This window comes from Eretmochelys imbricata, chromosome 3 (genome assembly GCF_965152235.1).
Source record: "Eretmochelys imbricata isolate rEreImb1 chromosome 3, rEreImb1.hap1, whole genome shotgun sequence".
Lineage (NCBI taxonomy): Eukaryota > Metazoa > Chordata > Testudines > Cheloniidae > Eretmochelys > Eretmochelys imbricata.
Genome location: NC_135574.1, coordinates 179,628,694 through 179,638,295, shown reverse-complemented (window position 1 = coordinate 179,638,295; position 9,602 = coordinate 179,628,694).

The window sequence follows — 9,602 nt, the reverse complement described above, 5'->3', positions numbered from 1 at the left end:
CTTTTCATCTAAAATAACAAAACGTGCAATCTGCAGGACATGTTCTGTAGAGAGGAGCAACATTTTATTGTGGAAAGATAAATATTATTCTGCGAGTAACTCTGATGTCCATATAGCAGCTGAGATAAATACAGAATCAAGGATTAGCCAGGAAATTCTGGGTGTGAATGCATCATTCTACCAATAATTCAATACATGCTGGGAAAATTCATAGTGCCAAGTATTAAGGCAATAAAAAGAAGAAAGCACTCCAAATTTTATACACACAATTTTATATATAATTTTAAACACTTAAATAAAGTACAAATAAAAACAAACAGCTTCCAAGATTCACACAAAGTAAACCTAAATGGACAAATAATCATTTCTTTTAACATTGTGCTCCCCTCAACCCACCCTTGATCTGTAATTACTTGTCATGTTGTGTTTAAATTTAGGGTTCTATCCTGCAAGATTTGTGTTCCTGAAAGCTACTGAGTGCCCCCATCTCTCACCGGCAGCAGTGAGAATTGAGGGCACTCAGCATATGGTAGGATCAAGACTTTGAACTGTTAGCTTTTCAAAGAATCATTGTCTCTTGTTTGCTCTATAAGGTGCCAGGCATACTTATAGTACTGTACTGTCTCAATAACAATCAATAATATGAAATAAAAATAATTCCAAATTTACCAGCCAAACTCCTTATATTTTGAACTGAGTAGTGTGTGCCTTTGAGTTGGCAATTTTTGATGCAATTTGTTAGCTTTGGTGAGTCATTTCATATTGAGTTAGGAATAGCTCTATACATTAATTTCTATTATTTTTACATATATTGTTTTCATATATTCATATGAACCACTCAATATTTAAAGCTGTACTCCCCTGAATTCTCACCTGGCTTGCAATGTATTGCAGCGCTAAATTAACATTGGCAATGCAGTAAAAAATATAGTTTTCTAGCTGTGAAGTCTGTGGTTTTGATGGTGCGGTCACATTGCTGATCAAGCACTGCCTTCTAGGCCCCTGTGCACATTGCTATGACTGGTACAATAAGCGTTCCAATAAATTAGGCCATGGTATTAATCCCAGAAACACAATATATTTACAGACATGCGGCAGAGTTGGACGGTGATAAAGGCTATAATTTTCAAGTTACCATTTCTTAACTGTCATGGATACCTACTGCAAACAGTGAGGTGTACGTCATAAGGAGCATAAGGGATTAAAGTTTCTCACAAAGGGTGAAATTCACACCGTGCAGGGGCTCAGAACAAGATCCTATGTACCTCTCAAATTCCACCAAAACCTTATTTTAAGAATTTATATGGGGCTTATATGGCATTTATGCCATATGCTGGCTCTCTGCACAGGGTACAATTCAGTTATAAAATTTTAGCATGAAATCCTGGCTCCATAAATCTGCATTGATTTCAATGGGGCCAGGAATTCATCCCTAGTATGATTTCCTAAAGATTCTGGTCTACAAAAGCCTAGGTTAAAGTTTTGTCACAAAATTTTCATTGAAATTTCATAGCAGGGATCCAATAGTTGGAGCCTTTGTAGATAGCAGATGCTATTATAGTTGAGGAGGGCTGGAGTTTCTCTTGTCTTTCAATTCTTGATCAGTTTACAAAAAAGCCAAAGGAAGGGTAGGTTAGCTGCTGAGAAATCAGCTGTTCTACTAGCTGAAACTGCTGATCCTATCAACAAACTGTGATATCTGGTATGTCATATACAGGAATATCACTTTCTTGATTTGGGGATCAGGCTGAACTTTCATTTTAATACGGTGATAACATTTTCAATTTCTACGGGTCTCCTTCTTCAAAAAATGGGATTAGTGATTCTAAAGACATACAACTAGGCGAGGCAAACCAACTGAAGTGGAGCATGAAATTACATTTTTCAAATATCATTAGGAATGGGTTAATTTTGTACCACTGGCCATTCTTCCATTCTTGATACAACTTCAGTCACGGGAATGGATTCATTTGTCCTTTTTCCTGGTCAGCCGGTTAAATTTGATCATGATAGCTTTAATCGTCACCTTACTTAACTGTGAAAGATGGCTGTTAGTCAAATGTGGCAGCAGCAGCAAGAATAAGTACCTTATTTTCAATCTGTGTCAGCTGTCAGCTCTTCTTTCTTTTTTCATGTCAAATAAAATTCCATTTTTAACAATTATGCCCTCATTGGTCGCTTAATGTGACAGCAATTGTCCTTTCTGTCTCCTGCTTTGCCTCCCTTTCCCGCTACTGTCTTCTTGACTTCCTCTTTCTCTGCCTCTTGCACTTTCTCTTCCACAAGCTATGCCTCTTTCTCTTACTCACTTTCTTAGTTATTCATTAATTATGAACATCATAGATATGCACAGCACTCTATAAACAAATGGGAATAGAGATCCTCGCCATGAGGGGCTGAAATCATTGTCCCTTTCTAACGTTTTTCCCTTCCTCTGCGCCATTAAAAAATAAAACAAAACACTGAGTGCCTTTTGTCTACTTTCCAAATTCTTCCTTAAAGTCCTCCTTGCATTTCCCTCAGAACCCTCCAACTCTTTAGCCAGACCCAAAATATTGAGTTCTTCCTAAAACAGTTTCTTCTGTTTGCTGAGCAGAGTTTTTTATTATTATTATTTTCTGTATGTAGTTCCAGTGAAAGGACAGCTAGGTTTTAACATTATACATTAACCTTGACCAACTCACCAAATGTACTCTGACCCTTATCACATTGTATATCTTACAAAGAGTGAACTATATTTTGTGCTCAGCTGTATGCACGCAGCTCCACTGAAACAAATAGGTTTGCATTCATGTGATTTCTTTAATGGAAACAAAGGAATGGTTCATTTTAATGAGCATAAATCAGAAAAATATAGGTAATTGATAAAGGAAGCTAAAGGTATTAACAAAATACATATGCCCAATAGGATTATGAACAATAAGCAGAATATTTTTAAATGTAACAGGAATAAAATGAATCCTAACATTGTGTAGGTCCATTACTAACTGGAGCCAGAAAAAAAAAACTGGAAATAAGGAGAATTTTTTTTTAACTACTAACCATTGGAACAGTTTAGAGATGTTCTAGTATCTCAATTGTTTGAATCTTCTGATCATCATCAGATGTCTTTCTAAAAGATATGTTCTAGTTCAATCGCATCCCTGGACTAGATGCAGTAATTACTGGGTGGTTCTATGGAATGAGTTATGCAGGAAGTCGAACAGATGATCATCATGGTACTCTGTGTCCTTAAAATGTATGAAAATAGTCAGAATTTGTCCCAATATTCTCATTCTCTAGAGTTAGTCAAAAATTTTTGGCCTGAACACTCTTCAGACAGAAAATGGTGATTCACCAAAATCAAAGCTTTACACAAGAACATATCAATTACCTTGACATTTTCAACTAGAAATTATCAAACCACTTCTTTCGATAAAGTCAGAATGATTTGTTTTAACTATTATTTTGACTTTTAACTTTACAATAAATCATATATAATATATATTAAAACATGTTGACTTTATATTGCAATATAAGATACATGTTTGAAATAATAAAGTCAAAATGAAATATTTTGACTTTATCAAAACTAACCATTTTATAAGGTCATTTTAATGTTTCCAAACATAATAATTCCAGATTTTCATTTTTTAAACACTTTTGAAATTTGACTTTCGTTTTGATTTAGAATAAAAACTAATTTTGAAATGGAATTTCCCTCAGAATGGAAATTTCAAGTTTTTTATCAGCTCTAGCATTTTCTAGCATCAAGTACATACACTGTTGAGCTTCCTTTGGTAAATTTGTGTCTGCAATTGATAGTTCAGGGAATATGATGGACATAACTGTCTGATATATGCCCATGCTGTATCACATTTTCAATTAATCCCCTTATACTTATACTGTATACATTTTCAATTAATCCCCACAAGATGTGAGGACATATCTGTTTGTACAAAAGTCTCCATTTGTATATGCAGCTACGGTTTTCAGAAATATACTTGCATAATCTATGCCTGAAAGTGTTATGCTATTTTTTATTGATTCTAATGAGATCAAATTTTCCTCTTAATTTGTGGGCAGAAAGTGTTCCCTGCTTACAGATTAAAGTCAGGTACTGTGGTGTGAAAGACAAGGGATTTATAATGAATAGATGGATATCACTGTACCAAGGACCAGATTCAACAAAATACTTAAGCATGTGAGTAATTCCATACCTTATAAGCAAAGCTCTTAAGGATGGTTGTAGCTTTATATCCTAGAGAAGTCGATGAAAATTAAATGTGCACTTAAATGCTTTGCTGAGTCAGGGCTCAAATCCAGAGGACCTTACTTAGACAAATGCAATTGTACAGTAATTTGAATTCAACAGGAGACTGAATTAGCATTATGTTTTCGTGCTTGGATTATCTTTGATCTGAAGATCATTGCTAATGGGCATAGCAGATAGTTCTAAGAAGAGAGAAAAGGAAGATATGAGAAGTGATAAATTACCTCATTCCCCATTTAAACTTAAAGATGAAATAAACTTATCTGTGCATATGCAACAAAGAAAATTACAACCTATTGGACAAAACTGGGTTCAACCACCAGTATTTTTAAGGCCAGAACACAAGTATCACCACTCAACACTATCAAAAACATTTTCATCATCCAGCATGAGAGCTATCAAAAGTGGATCTCACAGCTGTTCATGGTGCGTAAGATGGATCATCTTTCTAGTAAAAAGAAAAGGAGTACTTGTGGCACCTTAGAGACTAACAAATTTATTTGAGCATAAGTTTTCGTGAGCTACAGCTCACTTCATCAGAATGCATAGCTTATGCTCAAATAAATTTGTTAGTCTCTAAGGTGCCACAAGTACTCCTTTTCTCTTTGCGGATACAGACTAACATGGTTGCTACTCTGAAACCTGTCATCTTTCTAGTGTTGTCTGCAGCCATTTGTCTCTTAATTCCCTACTTTTTAAATGTTGCTAAGAGATGCTGGTTAGATCTAAAAGCCAATATCTTGTAATTAGCATTTTGCAAAAAATAAGGACCCACACCTTTCTTTCTTTCTTTCTTTCTTTCTTTCTTTCTTTCTTTCTTTCTTTCTTTCTTTCTTTCTTTCTTTCTTTCTTTCTTTGAATATATAGAATAAAAGCTGTTTTTCTGGCATGCTGGGAGAATGGGGGCTGCGGGTAAGTGAAAAATACTGGTTAACTAAGAGGGAGGGAGTTTGGGTGTGGGAGGGGGTGCAAGGCTGAGGGTTGGAGCATGAAAGGGTGTGTGGGGTACCAGATCCAGGGGCCACTTACCTTGGGTGGTTCCCTCCAAGCGGCAACCTGTTCCAGCTGCTCCTAGGTGAAGGCGTGACAGATGGGTGTGCATGCTGCCCCTGCCACTCCCTGAGCACTGGCTCTGCAGCTTCCATTGGCTCGGAACTGCGGCCAATTGGTGCTGCGAGGCAGCACCTGTGGGGTGAGGCAGTGTGCAGAGCCACCTGCCACACCTCTACCTAGGAGAAGCTGGCACAGGTTGTCGCTTGCGGAGAGCTGCCCGAAAGTGAGCGGCTCTGGATCCAGCACCCCACAACCGCTCCCACACCCCAAGCCTCCTCCTGTACCCAAACTCCCTCCCAGAGCCTGCACTCCACACCCCCTCTCTCACCCCAACAGCCTGCCGGCCCCACGCTAACCAGACTATAAACCCGCATTTCAATGAAGATCAGAAATGTTGGTTTATAGAGCTTTCTGGTTGGTGACATGCTGGACAAAACAATTTTTACTGTACTTTCTTCTAAAATTAAGTTTGGTGGCCTGTGTTATGTATGAAGTCAGACTAGAAAATCAAAGGATTCCTTTCGGCCACAAAGTTTATGAATCTGCAAGTATTAAGAAGAATGTGCATTAATCATAAAAAGCAGGACAAATAGCAAATAGAAACTCAACTCACCTAGTAGAATACTTATATTTTTAGAATAAAACAGCATTTTTGATTGCTGAATGGTGAAGAGTAGATCTGGTCAGAAAATATGAAGTAGTTTTCAAAGGAACATTTAAAAATGTTTGTTTTTGTCAGAATTGCCAGTGAAAAATTTGTAGGTTTTTTTAAACTAAAGTTTATAAACTAATTTCCAAAGTATTTGAAACACTTTTTGGTAAAAAAAAAAACAAGACAAAACAAAACAAAACAAAACTTTTTTTAACCAAAAATGATTTGGTGAGGAAGAGAAAATGGTTTTAGTTTTCAGTTATTATAAAAACAAAACAAAGGAAAATATAGTTGAAAATTAATTTTGCCCATGAAAATTTATTAAAAATAATTTTGTAATAATTACTTTTTTGATTTATTTTTACCAGATCTAGGATGATATATGCTGTTTTTTTACCTGATACAAATTAATGTGTACTTTTAGACTCCAGACCTATTACAATTGGGAGCTGTTCACTGTAAAATGCAAATAACTTGCAGTGATATATTTGTTTTGTCTTGTGATGACACATGTTATTTAAACTAAATATTCATGAATCAGTTTGAAAAACATAAGAACCAACCCAAACTGCTTTCAAGATTTCACAAACTTTGGTAAATGTTTTCAGGTGCCTCTGCTCTTCCTGATTTTTCCTGGTACTAGAGACAGAGGTACCAAAACACTGTGAGAAGACCTGATTTCATGTTGTATCTATTACTACTGAACTCAGGAAGCACTAAAAATCTCACAGGAAGGCTGAACATATTAGATTTGCAACCCATTGTTTTCTCAGTTCCTAATGTAAGGAGCTGTGTGAAAGGATAAGTTATTTTATATATATATATATATATATATATATATATAATGTTTTATATATTTAAATATAAGAATCTGGATTTTATTACTTTCTGATGCACTGAAACATTTCTTTCTGTCATATTTTAGGTCAAATTTTTTTTTAGGGATTCCCACTTGTAAGCTAAAAAGAAGATCTATTGCTTGAATAAGATGATTGCAAGCAATTTCAGTAATTGAATCCCTAGATATTTGTCTTTATACTGGGAGATTTCACTTCAGTTTTAATGAATTTTTGATGCCAAAACAGTTTTATTTAAAACTATTGCCATAAAACGCTAGAATTTTCTATTTTTATTGTAGGTGTTTTTTTTTCAAAACTGTAAAAGGTTTAAGAAAGGGTCCTACAGCAGTAAGAGAAGCTGTAAACTACATTCTGGGTTTAATCAAGCACCAATCAACAGTGACGAGCACTCTTAAGATCTGTTTATCTTTGCAGATTAGTCTCACTAGTTCTGAGTTCCCTATGTTAAAATAATACTAATAATGACTGAAATGTATTCTCAACAGGTAGAAGTCCCCAGCAAAACCAAAAGCCTATCTAAAATTAAAACTAAGAAAATAAGTAGCCTCACAGCTCAGTCTCAGAGGAGAGTACAGCCCGGGTAACTATTGATCTCAGGTCCCCATCTGCAACATTGGGATGATAATACTCCTTTCTTCTTTTGTCTAGTCTTTTTATTATACATTCTTTGAAACGAGTTCCATATACTCCCCACCATTCCCCATCCCTACCCACCTACATGGTGAGTAGTAGTGTGGGCATAGTGCCCCTCCCACTCTTATGCAAGTAGACCTTATGTTCAGGTAGTCTGTGCAGGGGCTTAAGGAAGGGGGTTTTACTTTCTTTCATGGCCCTGTGTGGGAGCATAGTCCAAAGGGCCAATCGAGCCCAGTTAGGCTGGACTAAAGGTAAGTAAAGGTTGTAGAATCTGGCACTTAGAGAACTGTGAATAGCTTTAAATACAACTTGAGTCAGAGCCTAACAGAGAACATATGAGCATCTGAGTTCTTGTGTTTAAGAGGAACACAACTAAGGTAGTAGACATGACTCCACAAATAATGGACTAGATTCACAAAGAAATTTACTTTTAGGCGCCTAGAAAATCATGGGGATTCACAAAGCCTGAGTTAAGCACCTCAGCTGGTTGTACAATGAATGGGGAGGGATAGGTGCCTCAGAATGGGATTAACAAAAGCCAGCCCAGCAGGAGGCTCCTTGCCTAAAGTAGCCAATGGGAGATGCCAAGATGAGGAGTGTGTGCTAAGCTTTGCCTCTCTTTTACAGACAAACACCTAAATCCAGGTTGCAGGAGGTACCTCCCTCTGCTTGGGATTCTCAGCTGAAAACCCTCTCTTGATGTTAGGCACTGTCATAAATATAAAGGGAAGGGTAAATCCCTTTAAAATCCCTCCTGGCCAGAAGAAAAATCCTCTCACCTGTTAAGGGTTAAGAAGCTAAAGGTAACCTCACTGGCACCTGACCAAAATGACCAATGAGGAGACAAGATACTTTCAAAAGCTGGGAGGAGGGAGAAAAACAAAGGATCTGTGTGTGTCTGTATGCTGCTTTTGCCAGGGACAAAACAGGAATGGAGTCTTAGAACTTTTAGTAAGTAATCTAGCTAGGTATGTGTTAGACTATGATTTCTTTAAATGGCTGAGAAAAGAGCTGTGCTGAATAGAATGACTATTCCTGTCTGTGTGTCTTTTTTTTTAACTTAAGGTTTTGCCTAGAGGGATTCTCTATGTTTTGAATCTAATTACCCTGTAAGGTATCTACCATCCTGATTTTACAGAGGTGATTCCTTTTTACTTCTCTTAAAAGTCTTCTTGTAAGGAAACTGAATGCTTTTTCACTGTTCTAAGATCCAAGGGTTTGGGTCTGTGGTCACCTATGCAAATTGGTGAGGATTTTTACCAAACCTTCCCCAGGAAGTGGGGTGCATGGGTAGGGAGGATTTTGGGGGGAAAGACGTGTCCAAACTATGTTTCCCAGTAAACCCAGATAAAGTTTGGTGGTGGCAGTGGAAATCCTTCTCTCCCTCAGGTGGAGGGGGAACCCAGAGTCTTCTGCATTCCAGGGTACTAATCATAAGCACATAGGGAACTTTTACTGCAAAAATTTAGGCTTTGAGTGATGTTAGGCTCCTACTGAGTTAAGGGGCTGCTGAGCAGGGGTTTTGTGACTCTCTGTGGGGCCTGATTCTGGGATTTAGAGACCTAAAATGGAAGTTAGGTGCCTAAATCATTTTGTGAATCTAGCCAAGGAGGTATGAAAATAATTTTTTGTCAATGTGAATTTAGTTGTTGGTTAAGAAAGCATATGCTCATTTTTATTTTATCATGTTATTGTGACGCTCTGTACCTTGGGGGAACACCCTGTACCCCCATGTTCATCCCTATAATATGATTGTGTGGTATCCAATGCAAAGTTTGTCAGGTCGGGAGTCTTAGGAAGGCTCATGATGCACTGAGCATTGTTGTTACAGTAATGTTATGGGTTGCAATTTTATGTGTATAGTTATGAGGCTGAAAATGTGTCCTCATGGCTTAAAACAAGCCTAGGCAAAACTCTCCAGGAGCAGAGGAGCAGTTCACACCTCATCAGGGCATGTATGGGACAAACCCAGCCCAGACTCACAGGAACAAAGGACACTGGCCTAGGAAGCAACAAAGGATCTGTTGGACTCTCGAGTGAGTCACCCAGCTTGCCTTGGTCAATTTGGGACTACAATGAGGTAATGCTCACCTGACTCTGAAGGGAATCAAGAGGGAAGGAAGAACATGATAGAAGGGAGAGAGATTTA